This window comes from Meriones unguiculatus, chromosome 6 (assembly GCF_030254825.1).
Source record: "Meriones unguiculatus strain TT.TT164.6M chromosome 6, Bangor_MerUng_6.1, whole genome shotgun sequence".
NCBI lineage: Eukaryota > Metazoa > Chordata > Mammalia > Rodentia > Muridae > Meriones > Meriones unguiculatus.
Genome location: NC_083354.1, coordinates 120,635,671 through 120,655,810, shown reverse-complemented (window position 1 = coordinate 120,655,810; position 20,140 = coordinate 120,635,671).

The following is a 20,140-nucleotide window of genomic DNA, read 5'->3' as shown; positions in this document are numbered from 1 at the left end:
AGATACCTCCAGATGATCTGTTGTACAGGATTGTTTTGGAGATTCTGGGTTTTTTGTTTCTCCATATGAAGCTGAGAATATTTTTTTCAAGGTCTGTAAAGAATTGAGTTGGTATTTTGATGGGAATTGCATTGAATCTGTAGATTGCTGTTGGCAGGATGGCCATTTTCACAATGTTAATCCTACCAATCCATGAGCACGGGAGATCTTTCCATCTTCTGATATCTTCTTCAATTTCTTTCTTCAGAGACTTGAAGTTTTTCTCAAACAGGTCTTTCACTTGCTTGGTTAGTGTCACCCCAACGTACTTTATGTTATTAGTGGCTATTGTGAAGGGTGTTGTTTCCCTAATTTCTTTCTCGGCCCTTTTGTCTTTCGTATACAGGAGGGCTTCTGATTTTTTTGAGTTGATTTTGTATCCTGCCACTTTGCTGAAGGTGTTTATCAGCTGGAGGAGTTCTCTGGTTGAATTTTTGGGGTTGCTCATATATACTATCATATCATCTGCGAATAGTGACACTTTGACCTCTTCCTTTCCGATTTGTATCCTCTTGATCTCCTTTAGTTGTCTTATTGCTCTGGCTAGGACTTCAAGTACTATGTTGAAGAGGTACGGAGAGAGTGGGCATCCTTGTCTTGTCCCTGATTTCAGTGGGATTGAATTAAGTTTCTCTCCATTGAGTTTGATGTTGGCTATAGGCTTGCTGTATATTGCCTTTACTATGTTTAGATATGTGCCTTGTATCCCTGATCTCTCCAAGACTTTAAACATGAATGGGTATTGGACTTTGTCAAATGCTTTTTCAGCATCTAAGGAGATGATCATGTGGTTTTTCTCCTTCAGTTTGTTTATGTGGTGGATTACATTGATGGATTTCCGTATGTTGAACCACCCTTGCATGCCTGGGATGAAGCCTACTTGGTCGTGGTGGATGATATCTTTGATGTGTTCTTGGATTCGGTTTGCAAGTATTTTATTGAGTATTTTTGCGTCAATGTTCATAAGAGAGATAGGTCTGAAGTTCTTTTTTTTGTTGGGTCTTTGTGTGGTTTAGGTATCAGGGTGACTGTGGCTTCATAGAGTGAGTTTGGTAATGTACCTTCTGTTTCTATTTTGTGGAATAGTTTGAGGAGAATTGGTGTTAGCATTTCTTTGAAGGTCTGGTAGAATTCCGCGCTGAAACCATTTGGACCAGGGCTTTTTTTGGAGGGGAGACTGTGAATGACTGCTTCAATTTCCTTGGGGGATATGGGGCTATTCAGTCTTTCTACCTGATCTTGACTTAATGTTGGAAGATGGAATCTATCAAGAAAATTGTCCATTTCATTTAGGTTTTCAAATTTTGTAGCATATAGGCTTTTGTAGTATGACCTAATGATTGTTTGAATTTCCTCAGTGTCTGTAGTTATGTCACCCTTTTCATCTCTGATTTTGTTGATTTGGATAGATTCTCTCTACTTTTTAGTTAGTTTGGCTAAGGGTTTGTCTATCTTGTTGCTTTTCTCAAAGAACCAGCTTTTTGTTTCATTGATTCTTTGAATAGTTGTATTTGTTTCTAATTGATTGATTTCAGCCCTGAGTTTGATTATTTGCAATAATTAAACTCCTCTTAGGTGTATCTGCTTCTTTTTTTTCTAGGGTTTTCAGTTGGCCCATTACGTTGTTTGTATGTGATGTTATGAATTTCTTCTTGCAGGCACTTAGTGCTATAAATTTTCCCCTGAGCACTGCTTTCAATGTGTTCCATAAATTTGGGTATGTTGTGCCTTTATTTTCATTGAATTCTAGGAAGTCTTTAATTTCTTTCTTTATTTCTTCCTTAACCCAGCTGTCATTGAGTAACAAGTTGTTCAGTTTCCATGTGCGTGTAGGCTGTTTGTTATTTCTGTTGTTGTTGAGGTCTAGCTTTAGTCCATGGTGGTCAGATAGAATACAAGGAATTATTTCAATCTTTTTGTATCTGTTGAGGCTTGCTTTATGACCAACTATATGGTCTATTTTGGAGAAGGTACCATGCGGTGCTGAAAAGAAGGTATACTCTTTTGAGTTTGGATGAAAAGATCTGTAGATGTCTATTAGGTCCATTTGATTTAGGGTCTCTGTAAGTGTTTTTATTTGTTTTCTGTCTAGTTGATCTGTCCCTTGGTGAGAGTGGAGTGTTGAAGTCTCCCACTATTAGGGTATTAGGATCAATGTGTGATTTAAGCTTTAATATTGTTTCATTTACGAATGTAGGTGCTCTTGTATTTGGGGCATAGATATTCATAATTGTGATGTCCTCTTGGTGGACTTTTCCTTTGATGAGAATATAGTGGCCCTCCTTATCTTTTTTGATTAACTTGGGTTGAAAGTCTATTTTATTAGATATTAGGATGGCTACTCCAGCTTGTTTTCTGGAACCATTTGCTTGCAAGACATTTTTCCAGCCCTTTACTCTGAGGTAGTGTTTATCTTTGTTGCATAGGTGTGTTTCTTGGATGCAACAGAGTGATGGATCCTGTTTCTGCAACCATTCTGTTAGTCTGTGTCTTTTTATTGGGGAGTTGAGTCCGTTGATGTTGATAGAAACTAGTGACCAACAATTGTTACTTACTTTAGATGTGGGGTTGGTGGTGTCACTGAGTTTCATTGCTTGTTTCTTTTGTTTTTTTGTTGTGTAGTTATCTATTTCCTGTTTCCTTAGATGTAGTTGTTTTCTTTGGTTTGGAGTTTCCCTTCTAGTAACTTCTGTAGAGCTGGGTTACTATGTAGATATTGTTTAAATTTGGTTTTGTCTTGGAATATTTTGAATTCTCTGTCTATGTTGATTGAAAGTTTTGCTGGGCATAGCAGTCTGGGTTGGAATCTGTGGTCCCTTAAGGACTGTATGATTTCTGTCCAGGCCCTTCTGGCTTTCATAGTTTCTGTTGAGAAATCTGGTGTGATTCTGATAGGTCTACCTTCATATGTTACTTGGTCTTTTTCCCTTGCTGCTTTTAGAATTTTTTCTTTGTTCTGTAGTTTCAGTGTTTTGACTATGATGTGACATGAAGAATTTCTTTTCTGGTCTAGTCTACTTGGTGTTCTGTAGGCCTCTTGTATGTTTGTGGCCATCTCCTTCTTTAAGTTGGGAAAGTTTTCTTTTATAATTTTCTTGAAAATATTTTCCGGACCTTTGAGCCTGATGTCTTCTTTTTCTTCTACTCCTATTATTCTTAGGTTTTGTCTTTTCATGGTGTCCTTGATTTCTTGGATGTTTTGTGTTTGGAACTTTTCTGATTTTATTTTTTTTTTGAGAGATGTGTCAATTTCCGCAAGTGTATCTTCGGCTCCTGAGATTCTTTCTTCCATCTCTTGTATTCTGTTGGTGATGCTTACCTTTGTAGTTCCTGATCTTTTCTCTATGTTCTCCAGCTTCTGGTTTTTCTCTATTCATGTTTTCTTTATTGATTTTAATTCTGTTTTCATGTCTTGCACCATTTCCTTCATCTGTTTGAATGTGGAGTCCTGCTTTTCAATGACAGCTTCTATTTTTTTGTCTGTTTCCTCTCTATGTATCACGAATTGTGCCTCTACTTCTTTGGGTGTAATTGCCTGTATTTCTATGAGAGCTTTGTTTATTTCTTCTTTATTTGCCTTCATTCGTGTGGACATTTCTTTGAGAGCTTTGTTCATTTCTTCTTTGTTTGCCTCAATTTTTGTGGTCATTTCTCTGAGAGCACGATTTGTTTCCTCTTGGTTAGTCTCGATTTCTTTGGCTATTTCTCTGAGGGCTTTGTTAATTTCATTTTTATGGGCCTCTAATAGCTGGAGAAACAGTTTTGAGGTTGTTTTCTTGTATATCTAGTGAATTGAAGTGTCCATTGTTTTGTGGCATTGCTGGTGAGGTCATTATGTCCTGATTTTCGTTGGGAGTGTTCTTAAGTCTGCCTCTAGCCATCTGGTTATTTATAATCCTCACTGTTTGTTCCTTGAGATTGTAGTTCGGACTATGATCCTCTCTTTCTGTTTTCTGGACTGTTTTTTCAGGAAGATGAGAGAGGTTCACTGGTTTGGGAGTGTGCACTGTGGTTTCAGTTTTGCCTAAGTAAGGAATGTGACACTAGCGCTATTCGAGTACGCTTTTAGCTGGCGCAGTGTGCATGGGTGGATTCTCTGACTGTTGTAGTGGCCTGCAAGCCACTATTACGCAGTTCTGTCTGAGATCCAGGGATTGTTTGCCTGGATTACACTGGTGGACCTGCAAGGCAGAGGCTTTAATATTGGGTTCGCTATCCCAAGAATCCCTATGATGCCCACACTAGGGGTGTGGGTGGCAGGGATCTTGTCTGGTTGCTTCTGTGGAAAGGCCCTGGGTCTGGGGCAAATTCTCCCTAGAAGGCTCACTCACTCTCTTGCAGGACCAGTTGGAATGCACAGGGGTTCCCCTTGCTCACTACTCTCTGATTTGTTCCTCCTGCGGAGAGTGCACAGGTAGGCTAACAGTCAGCTCTGTGACCCTGTGGCCGCAGGACTCGGTGTCCACCTTTCCTGTATGCTGCCTCTTTGTCCTTTCCCTTTGCCAGGAGGGGTTATCTTGACTGGTCCCGGGGTGGCGCGGGAAAGGGAAAGAGTTAGGTTGAGTGTTCTCAATTCCAGATCCTGGGCCCAGATCTCTCTGCCAGAAGCAGCCTGGTGATAGAACCCATGTTTACTGATCCCGAGAGAGTAGCAGGTAGGGTTGCGTGTCCTCAGATCCAGAGCTTGGGTTTCTCTGCTAGGGGCCACTGGGTGAGCTGGAGAAAGGGTGCTGTGTCCTTGGCAGGCTGCCTCTCTGTCCTTCCCCTCTGACCTTCCCCTCTGCTAGGGCAAGCTTATGGCAGTTGTCTCAGGGGAGTGCTAGAAGGGGTTGGGGCTTCTCAGTCTGATCCTGAGCCGGGGTTTCTCTCCCGGGGAGCGGGGGGCGCCGGTGGTAGAACTTGCTGCTAGACCTTATTGTGCTGGACCCAGGAGAATCTCAGGACGTGTAGAATGTCCACAGTCCCAGATCCTGAGCTGTAGTTTGTTTGCTAGGAGCAGCTGGCAGCACTGGAGTTCTGGCACTGTGAAGCCGCTATGCGCCTCATTATCCTTCTGCTCCACCGCGGCAGGGTTATGGCGGCATTTGGGGGAGTGCCCGAAAGGATTGGGTTTTGTCAGCCCTGATCTCGGGTTGGGGTACAGACAATGTGGTCTGTGGAAGATCCTGCTGGCCGCCTCCTTCCTCCTCCAAAGAGGGAGTAGGGATTTTGAGCTGGGCACGCAGCAGCTCTCTGTGAGCAGCGGGAGCTCAGTTGTGATGGCGGCGGGTACCCGTGGTCAGTGAGGCCTTCCAGGGAAAGACTGGGTGACCCGTGATCAGACTCGCAACTTTGCTTCCCCGTGGGGTTTTCTTGCGACTGGGACTCCCAGTCTCAGGCACCCTTGTGCCCACGGATCAGCCTGGGAAAGTGGTTGGGACACACAAGCTTGCGGCTCCAGCCGGAGACCCAAAGCCCGAGTTACCTGGGATTTCTTCCGAGTTCTGGCTGGGTAGCCGAGAGTGGACCCGACCGATTCCCATGCAGTGGGAGCCTCCCCTCACCTGGGAAACACGATAGCTGTTGTCTTAGGGCCCAGAGTTCAGTCTCTTGGTCGCTGCACGGAGTGTGCTGTCCTGCTTCTCAGACACTGTGTTCTCCCGGCGCCGCCATCTTGGCCCCCCTCTTACTTTTTCTTTTATCATCTTCAGTATTTCTGGTTCTATGTCAGGATTTTTGATCCAGTTAAGTTATGTTCAGGGTAATAGATATGGATATGTTTGCATTCGTCTACATGACAGCTGTCTGTTGTTATGTCCCCCTTTTCATTTTTTATACTGTTAATTTGGATATTCTTTATCTTACAGTTTGCTTGGATAAGTGTTGGTCTATCTTGGTACTTTTTTCAAAGAACCAACTCTTTGTTTCATGGATTCTTTGTATGGCTCTCTTTGTTTTTATTTTAGTGCTTACAGCCCACAGTTTGATTTTTTTCCTGTCATCTACTCCTCTTGAGTAGGTTTTCAGGTATGTTGTTGTTAGTATGAGAGCTCTCCAATTTCTTTATGAAGACACTCAGTGCTCTTTAGACCACCTTCATTGTGTCCCATAAATGAGTATGTTGTGCACATTTTCATTGAATTGTAGGAAGTCTTTATTTCCCTGTTTATTTCTGCCCTGACCCAGTAGTAATTCAGTAGGGAATTGTTTGGTTTCCATGAATTTGCATGCTTTCTTTTGTTGTCGAAATCCATCTTTAATCTGTGGTTGTTCCAATTTTCTTGTATCTTTAATCTGTGGTTATTTCAATTTATTTTTGTATGTGTTGAGACTTGCTTTTTGGCCAAGTATGTATGTAGTCAGTTTTGGAGAATGGTCTGTAAAGTTCTGAGGAGAAGGTATTGTGTGTGTGTGTGTGAAATGTTCTATAGATATCTGTTAGACCCATTTGTTCCATCACACTGGTTAGCCCCGTTGTTTTCTCTGTTTAGCTTCTGTCTGAGTGGCCTGTCCATTGGTGAGAATGGGTTTTTGAAATCTCCCACCATCAATGTACCACAGTCAATGTGTGATTTAAGCTTCAGTTATGTTTCTTTTACAAATGTGGGTACCCCTTTCTTTGGGGCGTAGATGTTGAGAATTTAAATATCATCTTAGTTGATTTTTCCTTGTAAGTTGTGAATTGTCCATCCCTATCTCTTTTGATTCATTTTGGTTTGAAGCCGATGTTATTAGCTATTAGAATAGCTATGGCAGCTTGCTTCTCAGTGACATCTGCTTGGGAAATCTTTTTATAACTTTTACCCTGAGATAATGTCTATCTTTGATGTTCAGGTGTGTTTCTTGTATGCAGCAATATGGAATTTATTTTTGTATCCATTCTGGTAGCCTGTGTCTTTTCTTTGGGGAATTTAGTCCATTGATATTGAAAGATATGAATGATCAATGGTTGTTAATTTATGTTATTTTTCATAGTTGTAGTTGGTAGTTTGTGTGTGTCTCTGTGTATATGTTTTCCTGGGTTATGCTGTTGTGAAATTATTTATACTTATGTTTTTATGGGGGTAGTTAACATCCTTAGGTTGGAGTTTTCTTTCTAGTACCTTAGGTAGGGCTGGATTTATGGATAAATATTGTTTAAATTTGATTTTATTTATGGAATGTCTAGTTTTCTCCATCTATGCTAATTGTAAGTTTTGCCTGGCATCTCTGGTCTCTTAGAGTCTGTAAAACCTCTGTCTAGGACCTCTGTCCAGGCTTTGTTGAAAAGTAATGTAGTAAAATTCCAATGAGTCTGCTTGCATACGTTACTTGGCCTTTTTTTTTTTTCTTGCAGCTTTTAATATTTTTTGTTCTCAGTGTTTATTGTTTTGATTATTATGTGATGAGGGGAGTTGCTTTTCTGATTTAATCTATTTGTTTTTTGGCAAGCTTCTGGTATGTTTGTAGGCATCTCTTTCTTTAGGTCAGGGAAATTTTCTTCCATGATTTTGTTAAAAATATTTTCTGGGCCTTTGAGCTGGCAATTTTTTATTCCCCACTGAGCCACCTCTCATTATGGCATTTTAAAAATATAGATACATCATTGTATCTTGTCCACACTTTTTTCTCTCAAGTGTTCTAGCCCTTTACCTGTTATCACCCTTCCACAAATTGTTCCAATTCTACAATGATGGTGTGCATGTCCGTGTGTGTGTGTGTGTGTGTGTGTGTGTGCGTGTGTGTGTGCACATGTGCATGTATACACACACACTCATCTCTGTTCTGCATATAAGAGAAAACATGGTAGTTTTCTTTCTGGCATATTTTGTTTAACTTGATGTACACTTCTATCCATTATTTTTTTTTTTTTTTGGCAAATGGCATACTTTCAGTTTTTATGGCTGAATAAAACAGTTGTGCATAAATGTCGTGTTTTCTTATCCAGTCATGTGTGGGTGAACATCTGATCGAGGTGGTTTTATTTATTGACTCCTATGAATTATACACTAGAGATGGGTGCGTGAGACTCTCTGGTATGCTGACTTAGATTCTTCAGGAATATGCCAAGTGATCCAATAGCTGGTTCATGTAGTCATTCTATTTTTAGTTTTGTTTAGGTATTTCCCTGCTGACTACCATGGTGGCTGTAACAGTTTACATCCCCTCCAGCAGTGTGCACAGACTATTTTTTTTCCTAAGTTCTTGCTAGCATTTTTTTGTCATTTGTTTTATCTCATAGCCATTCTGATTGGGGTTAGGAGGAACTAAATGCAGTTTTTGTTTGTTTTGTTAGGAGACAGGATCTAGTGTAACCCAGACCTTTCTTGAACTTACTATGTACCTGGATCTGGGCTTGATCTCCTGACACCCCGCCTCTCCTCCTCTAGTGCTGATAGCATCGATATGCATCACTGCCTGTAGCTAAATGGAGTTTTGACTTGCTTTCTCTGATGATAAAGGATGTCGAACACTTTCATATAGTTGATACCCACTTATTTTCTCTTCCCTCTCTTCTCTGATGAGAACTGTCTGTTAAGTTCATTTGCCTTGTTAAATAGACTTGTTCCTTGGTGTTTAATTTTTACTTTAATTTCTTATTAGATCCTCACATTAATTCCCATCAGATGGACCGTTGTAGAAGCTTGTCCTCCTTCTGGAGAACATCTCCTCATTCTGCTGTTTCCCTTCCTAGTTGAGAAGCTTTTTAATTTTATGCATCTCATTCACCAAAGCTTGGGATTATTTCCTGCCCCTGGAGGCACTTTGAGGTAGTTGTTAACAATGCCTAAAGCTTGAAATGCTTTTCAAAGATCTGGGTCTTACACGAAAGATTTTTGAGTTGTTTGCTATAGCTTTTAATATTTCTGTATATGTTCCTTCTACATCTAATTTGTTTAGGTATTTTATCATAGAAAATGTTAATCTTTGGTAATATTAATTGATTTATGTCCTTAAGTCAATTTCTGTGCTGCTAGGTATAGGCACAGGCATAGGCATAGGTAGATGTGTGTCAAACCATTCTTGTGTACCTAGAATAAAAGTGGCTTGGGTATCATATATGATCTTAATGTGTTCTTGAATTTGCTTTGTAAGATTTTCAATTGGAATTTTTGCATTTATGTCATCTGGGAAAATGGTTTATAGTTTTTATATAGGATATTTAATATTGTGTGATTCTGGCTTTTCAGAACAATGGATTGAGAAGTATTATTGTTAGCACTTCTTTAATTTGGTTGAACTTAGCAGTGAATGCATCAGTTCCTGTGGTTTTCTCTATTAGGAGACATTATTTTTTTAATTGCTTCAATCTTCTAGCTGGTTACGGATGTGTTTATATATATACTCTTGATTTAAATTTTGGTAGTTCATAGGTATTAATTTCTTAGAAATTTGTATATATTTATCCATTTATCTAGATTTTTCATCTTTTAGAATATGTTTTCAAAGGATTTTCTTATGGTTCTCTTGATTCACTGGAATCTGTTTTGATGTCCCCCTTTCTTCCCTAATTTTACAACTTAATTTTGCCCTTCTTTATTTTGTTCTTTTAGCAAAAGTTTTATGGATCTTGCTTTTTTTTTTCCTTCAAAGAACCATTATTCCCCGCTTATTCTTTTTAGCATTCAGTTGATTTCTGTTTGTTTAATTTCTGTGATATCTTTTTTTTTATTTGTGTCCTCAGCTTTAGATTTGGCTTATTCTTGTTTTTCTAAGAACAGTGTGGTGCATCATTAAACTTTTTATCTGAGATCTCTTTGATTTTTTTTTTAAGTATGTGGGACAGTACAGATTTTCCTGTTGGAATTTTTTTTGACATATTCCAAAAGTTCTGAAAGTTCTACATTGAATTGTATGACTTCCAAAAAAACCGTCCTCCCTGCTTTATTTAAGAAACCAGGGTCATTTGGGAATCTGCAATTATTGTAGCTTCTGTCATTTGTCTTGTTATTGACTGCCATCACATTCTTCTGTGATCTGATAAGATACAAGAAATTATTTCTGTTCTTTTGTATTTGTTAAGACTTGAATTCCAGCTTAAAATTTCATGTGTTTTAGAGAAAGTTCACTGGACCACTGAGAAGAATGTGTATCTCCTGGGCTGGTAGGTAAAATATTCTGTAAATGACTAATAAGTCTATCTTTTTTGCATGAATCAAGTCATATTTCTTTATTTATTATTAATATGGTTGATCTATCTATTCATAAGTGTGGGTGCTGAAGTCACTCATAGTACATGAAGACATTTCTATACTTTTATGCTCATTGGTATTTGTTTATGAAATTAGGAGTGCCAATGTTTGGTGCATATATATCAGTTTTATATTCTGATGGCTTATTCCTTTTTAAAAATTAGTTTAGAATGACCTTATTTATCTGTTTTGCCTAATTTGATTTGAAGTCTAGTTTGCCATTTATCAAAAATAGCTATACTAACTCATTTGGGGCTTACATTTGCTTGGTACATTGGTTTCCATCCTTTCACTATCAGTCTATAAAAGCATGTTTTTTTGGAGACAATGTATATTTGGCTATATTTCTAATTCTGATCAACCAGTTAGCTCTTTTAGTTGGACGGCTAAGATAATTTATATTTCAGATGAATATTGAGAAAAGTTTGCTAATTCTCATGATTTTGTGGGTTGCTTTTTTGTTGGGTAAATTATTATTCATTCTTTTTTATTAATTAAATTTGTTCTTTGACATTTTCAGACATTTACACAATGTGTCATAATTACTCCCATCCCCACACCTGTCAGTCCTCTTCTTACCAATCCCTTTCCCACAGTCATGCTTTTTTGTTTTGTTTTGTGACTCACTGAGTTCAGTCTGGCTGTCTGTGTGACCATAGGTTTGGAGCTAGTTATTGGTGGAGCTAGTCTTTGGAGCTTGGTGGGCTAACCCTTTGGTGCACAACTGAAGATAGTGACTCCTCTCCAGGAAGTTTTCCAGCCAGTAGTTCAGGAGGAAGGGGTAGGACTCCATAAGTCCCTCCCCTGTCAATCACTAGTGGTTGATGGAGTGAGTCTTATGCAAGTAAGCCCAGGTTTTAAGAGTTAAAGATTAGAATGGCCTTGTCTCTAAAGACTATAACGGCTGGAAGAAGGCACTTTCGAGTTCTTCTCCATTCTTCTGGCTCATACATTCTTTCTGTCCCTTCCCTGCAGTGTTTCTGAACTAAGAAGGGGACAGATAAATGGTGCATATATATTTTGTTTTGGATTGAGCAGAGAAGTGTCACTTATTCGCAACACTTTGAGCTACCATGAGTCTGTATTCATCACTATTCACTGCAAAAAGAGGTTTCTCATAGATATTTAGAAGATAATTTGATGCTATGTCAATTTTATGTTTGTTTTCTTGTTTGTGTTAGGAGTCTGCAGGCTTGCTATGTCAGAGACAATGGATTCTTTCTCAGATCTCCTGAGAGCTGTTCAGATCTGAACAGAAATTTGTTCACCAATTTCTGTTTTTAAATGAATGAAAGGAAAAATTAAAAAAGGAAAAGTCTGGTTACTAACAAAAATTAGTAAACAAGATTAACAAGGGCAGCATAAAACGAAAGCATAAACCTTAAAATTAAACAAAACAACCGAAACAATGGACAAAAATCCAAACAAATTACATGGAGGCTGGAAAGATGGGTCAGTGGTTAAGATCACTTATACTTTCAGAGGGCCCACATGGTGGCGTATAACCTACCATGGGAGTAAAGATGCTAGATAAAATAAAATTACGAATAAAATCACAGCCAAAGGAAAAATGGAAAACATGGGGTTGTAGAGAGAGAAAGAGAGAGGCTGAATAATGAGAAAATAATCCTTATTTCATCTATGATTTCTATAGCACCGAGCCTACACTGCCCAGATGTCGAACATCTACCAGAAGGAAAAACGGACACTTGTAGATGTCAGGTAGTCAGCTGGAGCCTCTGAGTTCTAGGATTTTACAGCAGCAAACACCACGCTTAGAGGTGGCTGTAGATGTTGGTCCATACTCTAAAGTTCAAGGCTATCAGACTCACTTTATTCTTAGCTGATGAGGTCTATGCCTAGCTTTTCCTGTAGGCTTCGCTGTCTAAGCTGAACCTTCTTTACCCTGCACCTTGCCCTGCTTGTCTGTTCTCTAGGGTTGCTTTTTACACAGCCTCTCACCCTGGGTTTGTGACAAATTAACATAAGAGCTCCCTAACTGTGATTTTTTTTTGTTCTTAGGGGATGGAGTTGGGCTTAGCTTTACACAATAGGTTACCCCTCAAGATGGCTCAGCTACAGCCCTTTGAGCCTTTTCTCTGTCTTTGAGCTGTTCCACCAGCAGAGCCATTGTTGCAGCAAGGCCTCGATTTGGATTTGAAGTTTGCGAGAGAATGGGTAGGACTGCCAGCCTCTTTTCTCCAGGGCTAGCTGGTTTGCCTTCTGGATGAGGCCTCTTCTTCTCCTCCCCATGACGGTAGGTGTATGGCTGGGTGGTATGAGCCCATTGGTTACTTTCATTTTGCTGCACAATTTCTTCACATTCATTTTCTTCATGTTCTCAGGCTGTAAGCTATGAGAAAGGCTTTCTTGGTGGTTCCTCTCCCTCACCACATCACACAGAAGAAAATTTAAATTTGCCAGCAGTCATTTAGAGTTTATTGTGGATTACCATATGACAGATGAACCTAACTCATTGTATCAATATTCTACATTTTAAATGTTTCACTGTCAATGATTTTCCTCTTTGGCCTTGCTTTGAAATTTTAAATTAATTTATGTTGTTTTATGTGTATGGGTGTTTTTCCTGCTTGCAAGAGCACTAAGTATGTAGTTCCTGCATAGGCCAAAAGAGAATCCCCTTGTGCTAGTTATTAATGACTGTTAGCTGCAGTTGTGGGTGCCGGGAACCAAAGGTGGGTCCTCTGCAAGAACAAACATACTCTTAATTGCTGAGCCATTTCTTCACCTCCTGGAACCATGTGTAGCTCATGGTTCAAGCCATCTTTTCTCTCATTGCCTGCGTTATTCTTGTATGAGATTGCCCTTGTACAATTGTCTGGGCTGCAGTTCTCTTTGTATTCAACTGAGTTTTATTCCATTGAGTACTGTATTTGTAATGCTAGCTCTTTCCATTTCCTTTGGTGTCTCCATCCCCTGTCAGTGTCTTTTAGCAGAAAGCCAACTTGGTTGTGTGCTCATCTTCAGCCATTCTTCCAAGGATAGTGCTTTCTTCATTTCCTCCCCTACCTTCTGATCTTTACATTGAGAGGGCAAGCTTGTTCTTGGAACCTCAGGTGGTTCACTTAAGAGAGGCCTGATGGTTTTTAATTCATTTGTTCATATTTTGCTGTTCTTATTACACACATGGTATCTCTGATTAGGCACTATTGGCTATTATTACACCATATCTTCAAAGTTAGTATATTTTGAAGGGTGACTGTAAGAGAAAGAGGAAGATGGTGAAGCTGTGTAATACAGTAGCCTACCAACTGATTGCTTTACCTGATTGCATTACTAATCAGGGATATAAAAAATAGAAAGCATGTGCTTATGCATGACAATATTTAGGTCATGTTAGCCCATCCCAGAATATGTACTGGCCTCTCTGAACCCAAGTAATTTTTGAGTACACAGCATTTATTGTCTTTCTTCTTCTTCGTCATTTGGCTTTCTGTCCTTATAATCATTCCCTTTCTACAACATGGCCTTTGAGGCTCAAAAGAGAAACTCCTTAAATATGGGACCTTACTAAAGTTCTTTTCTCCTCTTAAGATGCCCACACCAATCATTACATAAAATTAGGTGCCCAAGAATATTAATCAAAACTTAGTTTATAACTTATTTATTTTATTAATTATACTTTATTCACTTTGTATCCCCCCTCTGGCTCCCTCCCTCCCTCCTCCCATCCCAATCCCTCCCTTTCTCCACCCTCTGCATGCATGCCCCTCCCCAAGTCCACTCATAAGGGAGGTCTTCTTTTCCTTCCTTCTGATCCTAGACAATTAGGTCTCATCAGGAGTGGCTGCATTGTCTTCTTCTGTGGTAATGCTGCTTCCCCCTCAGGGGGAAGTAATTAAAGAGCAGGCCAATCAGTTCATGTCAGAGACAGTCTCTGTTCCTATTACAATGGAAACCACTTGGATACTGAACTGCCATGGGCTACATCTGTGCAGGGGTCTTAGGTTATCTCCATGCATAGTCCTTGGTTGGAGTATCAGTCTCAGGAAAGACCCCCGTGTTCAGATTTTTTGGTTCTGTTGCTCTCCTTGTGGAGTTCCTGTCCTTTCTAGATCTTACTATTTCCCGCTTCTTTCCTAAGATTCCCTGCACTCTGAACAAAGGTTGCCCATAAATCTCAGCATCTGCATTGATAGTCTGCAGGGCAGAGCCTTTCAGAGGTCCTCTGTGTCAGGCTCCTGACTTGTTCCCTCTTTTCTCCTTCTTCTGATGTCCATCTTCTTTGCCTTTCTGGATAGGAATTAAGCATTTTAGCAAGAGTCCTCCCTCTTGATTAGTTTCTTTAGGTGTACAGATTTTAGTAGGTTTATCCTATATTATATGTCTATATGAGTGAGTATATATACGGAAATCCATCAATGTGATCCACCACATAAACAAACTGAATGAATTTTTAACTTATAATTATAGAGGTCCTTAGTCTAAAATTCTATTGTTGAACTACAGTTTCTTTTATTATTTGGGCACATAAAATACAAAATCTGGCCCTGCTTTTATTTATTATATGGTATCTTTTTTGAATACAAATTTGTTACCCCTTATGTTACCAGGTCACATATACTGCTAATTGTCCCCTGAAAGGAAGTCTCAGAAAGTCACAAACAGCTTACATTTGTTTCATGGTGTTTTTCCTTTTTCTGTTTTGCACAATTGTACTTTTTAGGGATGTTTTTCTTCCCATAGCAAGGCAGAGGAAGTTCAAAAATAAATCTATAAATGCACTTCTCAGAAAAATGTTTTGGTGTATAGGATTACTGATTAGAAGCAGGCAGCTGTAAGGACTTCAGGCACATCCCAGCTAGATGTCTTTATTTCCTTTGTGGCTTAAGAGGCCATATATTAATCTGAACTTGAAACCATTGGCTCCAACTGATGGTATTACATTGTTGGAAACTGCTAACCACTAGCTCGGTAACAACTCACATTTGTCATTTGTTTTTTGAGGTTGCTGAAAAAAATGGAAGGTCAGAAAGCCAAAGATAAATTTAGCTCATGTAGCACTGACTGATAGAAATTGCTCAACTCAGTGGTGCTAGTGAGAATATACCAGTATGAAACCTGAAATATTAAGGATGTTGGAACGTTTTAATTTCTCATCAGATGGTAAATCCACAGGGTCAGACCACAGCTCCAGGAACATTCAAAACAAGCTTATAATGCCGAGGAGACATTATAAGTTAGTGGTTATTTACAACATGAATGTCTGTTTTCCCTAAAAGGATTGATATGATTATTTATGAAGTCTTTGACATTCCAACAACAACAACAAAATGATCACAGCTATACAACAAATAGATTTTTTGAGACTATTTTTTAGGCAATTTTGCAACTTCATTGTAATTGACAGCTTGTTCTTAGTATGAAGTGTGAGTTAAATTATTGTAAATTAGATTAATATTTCTTGAGATCTACTGCCAGGCTTTTTTTTTTGAAAGCTGTTCTGTCTGGCATACGATTGTGCTTGTGTGTTCCAAATGAAGCAGGAGGTTCATATGTTGCAAATGAAGCAGGATCAGCTATTGTTTAGTAATTTATTCTTTTGATGATGATCAGAGAAGAGAGAATAGCACTTTTTTTTTCTTCAAAAGCCTCAGGAAACATTGGGCAGCTTACTGGTTCTTGGGTCTGCAGTTGTGCCAGCTTCCTGAGTAGATGGCATTAAGCCTGAGATGTGAGCATAGCAATGCTTGAATGGGAAATATTATAATGATCCCCTGGTCCTAATTCTCTACTTCCTCTTCACTCTGCAATCCAGGGCCAACCCCTCCGGGTCTACTTAGCCAAACTTTCATTCACACAAAAAGAGCAAGAAAATCTAGGATTCGTTGAGATTTTTGTACATCACTTTATCTTGTCACTTTGACGGCTGGCTAGTAAAATAGAAGGGATATAATAAGTGAAAATCACATAAGGCTAAATTTTGGCTCCTCCAGGAGCTCTGGATGTGTACAGATCATCTGAGCAGGTTCAGCTTAGTCATGGTTATTTACAGTAGGAGAAGAATGCTTCCTCATGGTGCGGGGGTGAGGCACAGAAACAAAGCAAACTCTAGCTTCTAAAAGGGACCGAAAGATGTTGTACAAGGTCACTGTCTGTGAGCGTCTTCTGGCAGTAATAAAGTTAGATGCTGTCCACAATTAGGTGAGTTGGTTCAGCAGTGGCTTCTTGGGTGGCTAGTAGAGGCAACTGTGTGCCAGGTGCTAGGTTCATAAGTCAAGCCAAGTTCTGGTCCTCCAGAGCGCAGAGTCCAGCAAGGGGCAGCTGAAAGAGAACACCATCTCATAAAGGAAGGTGTGACACCCTCTCTGTTTTATCTCACCCAATAATGCTCTTCTTTGGAAAATTGCTAGTATTTTATACTTTAAAAATTTTTGACCTTTGGGTTCCTCGAATGCTAGGTAAGTTCTCCATGAGGGAGCTACATTCCAGGCCCTCTTGTTTGATTATCCATCCAAAACTGTATGCACAAATGAACAATTTAATGAGTTTATAGGTAAAGAGAGATATTTATAAATGTACAATTCATCATGTAATTGTATATATGTAGACATGCAATTTGGAAAACTAAATGTTTACTATGTTTAAAACAATATGCTCAAAGCCAGGCATAGTGGTATGTGGCTTTACTGCCAGCACTCAGGAGGCTGAGGCAGGTAGTCAGGAGGCTGAGGCAGGTAGATCTCTGAGTTTGAGGCCACCCTGGTCTATAGAGCGAGCGCCAGAACAGCTAAGTCTATAGAAAAAGCCCTGTCTTTAAAAAAAAAGAGACAAAAAGAAAAAAAAACAAAAAAAAATTCCCCACAAACAAACAAAAACAAATACCCCAAACCAAAAGGAAAGCAAAACAAAACAAAACAAAACAAAACAAAAAACAGGAATATGTTCAGTTTCATTAACTAGAAGAAAATACAAATAAAACCAGTAACAAAAGTCCTCTTTTGTTTATTGTATAGACATAAATAATATATAATGCTTGTACCATAATAACATACTTTAAATTATGTCTGAAACAACAACAACAACAAAACATACAGAAAAATAGGAAGGTATAACAAAAGGCTATTTACCAAAGGTGCACTTCTTTGGTGGGGAGAGAAGTGTAGGGGGTCTGATGATTACTGGAGACTGAGTGAGTGAGCATATTTTACCCTAAGGTAAAAAGAATGTGCTTTGGGTACAAAGCAACTAATGCAAATATTTGGATGGAAAAGGCTAATAATTTGTAATCAAAAGCCATGAGTACACCATATTGTTTTACTTTGGTTTAAGGAGGTGAGTTAGACATCAGAAATGTGCACTGTCTAACTCACGGAAATAGGGAATTCATTAAAAAGTTAATAAAGCCTTAAAGGGATTTAACTTCTGAATAGGAACTATTCGATAGCTTAATTGATTGAGGAGTGTAATAAAAACGGTAGTCATCAGTAAGCCCTAGTCAGCTTTCCAACATTTCAGCTTGGCATCAATCTGAAATTTAGGCCCTGGGCAAACATTTGGAAAGGATCATTTTTCTTTCTTTAATTAAAGAAAAAAAATGGATATGTTTTTATTTTGTTTTGTTTTGTTTTTTCTTGCAGGTGTGTCACTATACCATGTGCATATCTGATATCCACAGAGGCCAGAAGAGAGCATCAGATCCCCTGGAACTGGCGTAGCAGATGGTCGTGGGTGCAGAGAATCACACCGAGGTCCTCAGGAAGGGCAGCCATGCTCTTACCCATGAGCCACCGCTCCAGTTCCAAGGAAATAATGTGAAATGTACCTGTTACTTAAACAGTAGTTTCCAGACATTTTGAGTATGAGGTTGAGTTCTCTCAGCTGCTACCAGGGTGACCTCCTTCGTGGAGGGGTTTTACTTGGTTAGTCAATGCTAAGATTGACAATTTCAATAGTAAATCTGTCGTCTACCCACATAAATTGTGTATGAGATCTGCCAGAGAGTGAGAAGAACAGGGACATGAGCGTCTCTATGTTATCCAATTATCCTTTTTGAATTGTAAAATTGAATTAGATTAGCCCCAAAGAATCTCCAGGATATGTGCAGACATCAACATGCTTTAAAGAGACATAGTTTAGGGTCTGAGAAATACACAATTGTTCTCTGGGGTGAGAATAAAAAGAAAGTGCATTATTCTCTGTAAGATAAAACCTCCTAAGGCTTGTGCCTTGAACTTGACATAAATATAAGAAGGGAATGAGGGATTGCATTTTAATCAGTCACCAAGACCTTCCTCATAAATTATTCACTGGTTCTCTGTTCTTCATTTTCTCTTTGAGCTTCTTTTCTTGTTTGTTTGTTTTTCAATTTTTTGAGACAGGTTTTCTCTGTGTAACCTTAGGTGTCCTGGACTCCCTTTGTAGACCAGGCAGGCCTGGAACTCACAGCAATCCACTGCCTCTGCCTCCTTGAGTGCTGGGAAAAGCCTTGAGCCACTGCTCCCGGCTTTTTTTAGCTTCTTGGCCAGACCACTTCTAAGAAATTACAGAAAATTCTCTCTTCTTCCTGTAAGCATTTATGAGCACCCATAGGATCCTGGAATTCTGAGATGATTGAGATTTAAAAAATGTAAAACAAATGTAGTATAAATAATCTACACTGAAAAGTTCTAAAACTTTAAGAAGAAAATAGAACAGTTTGCCCTCTACCTCTTCAACTTGGGAAATATTCCTTCAATAGGCAAACATGTGGGGAAAATATGTCAGGAGAAAGAAGTTTCATAGAGGGATAGAATGACAATGAAAATGACAGCAACTGCTAGGTACTGATTTACCCCTATCAATGGATTTACTTTAAACAAACCATTGAAGCCTCTACTATCATTATGCCAGTTTTACATATATGACAGGGACAAGAAAAACTGGAGCGAGGAGTTCCTCTCCCTTTAAACTAAGAATTTGTCAGTTTAAGACACATCATTTAACTCAGCTTATCTGGAGTCAAAATAAGCATATGGAGCAAGTATAAGACTTATCTCAACTTCAGATACATTCAAATGTCTGTTCAGGGGTGCTCAACACAAAGGGAGGCAGTTCCACTACCCATGGCAGCTTGATAGTTGCCATCACACTCCATTACTTTGTCATAAAAGAGACGTGACTTGGAAATAACACTCAATTCTTAAGTGTATTATTAACCGTTCAACATTTTAAACAAACACCAACGGCCATTAAAAGTTTTGGGTATACACATGTCTTATGGATGACATGGCTATTAAGTAATGCATCAAGAAATTTCAAATCTCAACCACTGGTAATTTAACAACAAGAATATATATGTTCAGTACCTACATAATTCACAAAATTGTTTTCCATCTGTGATTGAGCAAGTCTGTGTATGCACAACTCACGGATACCAACAGCAGACTGTTCCCGGTGCCGGGGACCATTTACTGATGTGGCTGACCGTCCTACCTCAGTGGTCTCTGGGATGCTAGGAAGCACAGCATGCTGCTGGGGTTCATTTTCATGAAGAAAATACAAACAGGATTTGGTCTGAATGCTCAGGGCTGTGGAGCTATTTCTTGACATCTTAGCTCAGCGTGGAGTACTCTGTAAAGATGCCAGGAAAAGCACTTGATTGGAAGAGAGCTCAAATGTATACATACTCTGTGACAACTAAGTTATTCTGTAATGTTCTTCTAGATGATTTTGCTTTTCTCCAGGGATTTTTCTCCTTAATGTTGTTAATTCTTTTTGCTGTGGAGGGCCTGGGTTACTCGTAACCAAAAATCTAGAAACTTACCAAAAGCTGTACATCTTGAAATGACTTCCTGATTGCCGCACAGCGAGGCACCGTCCGAGCCAGAAGTGAAGGTTTCCATTTTCAGAGGCTAGTCACTTCCTGTTCTGTCAAGAACCTTACGTCAAAAGTTTTCAAAGCCTAAAGACTTCCTGAGGGTAGGAAGTAATTTGATGCAGTTTGTGAG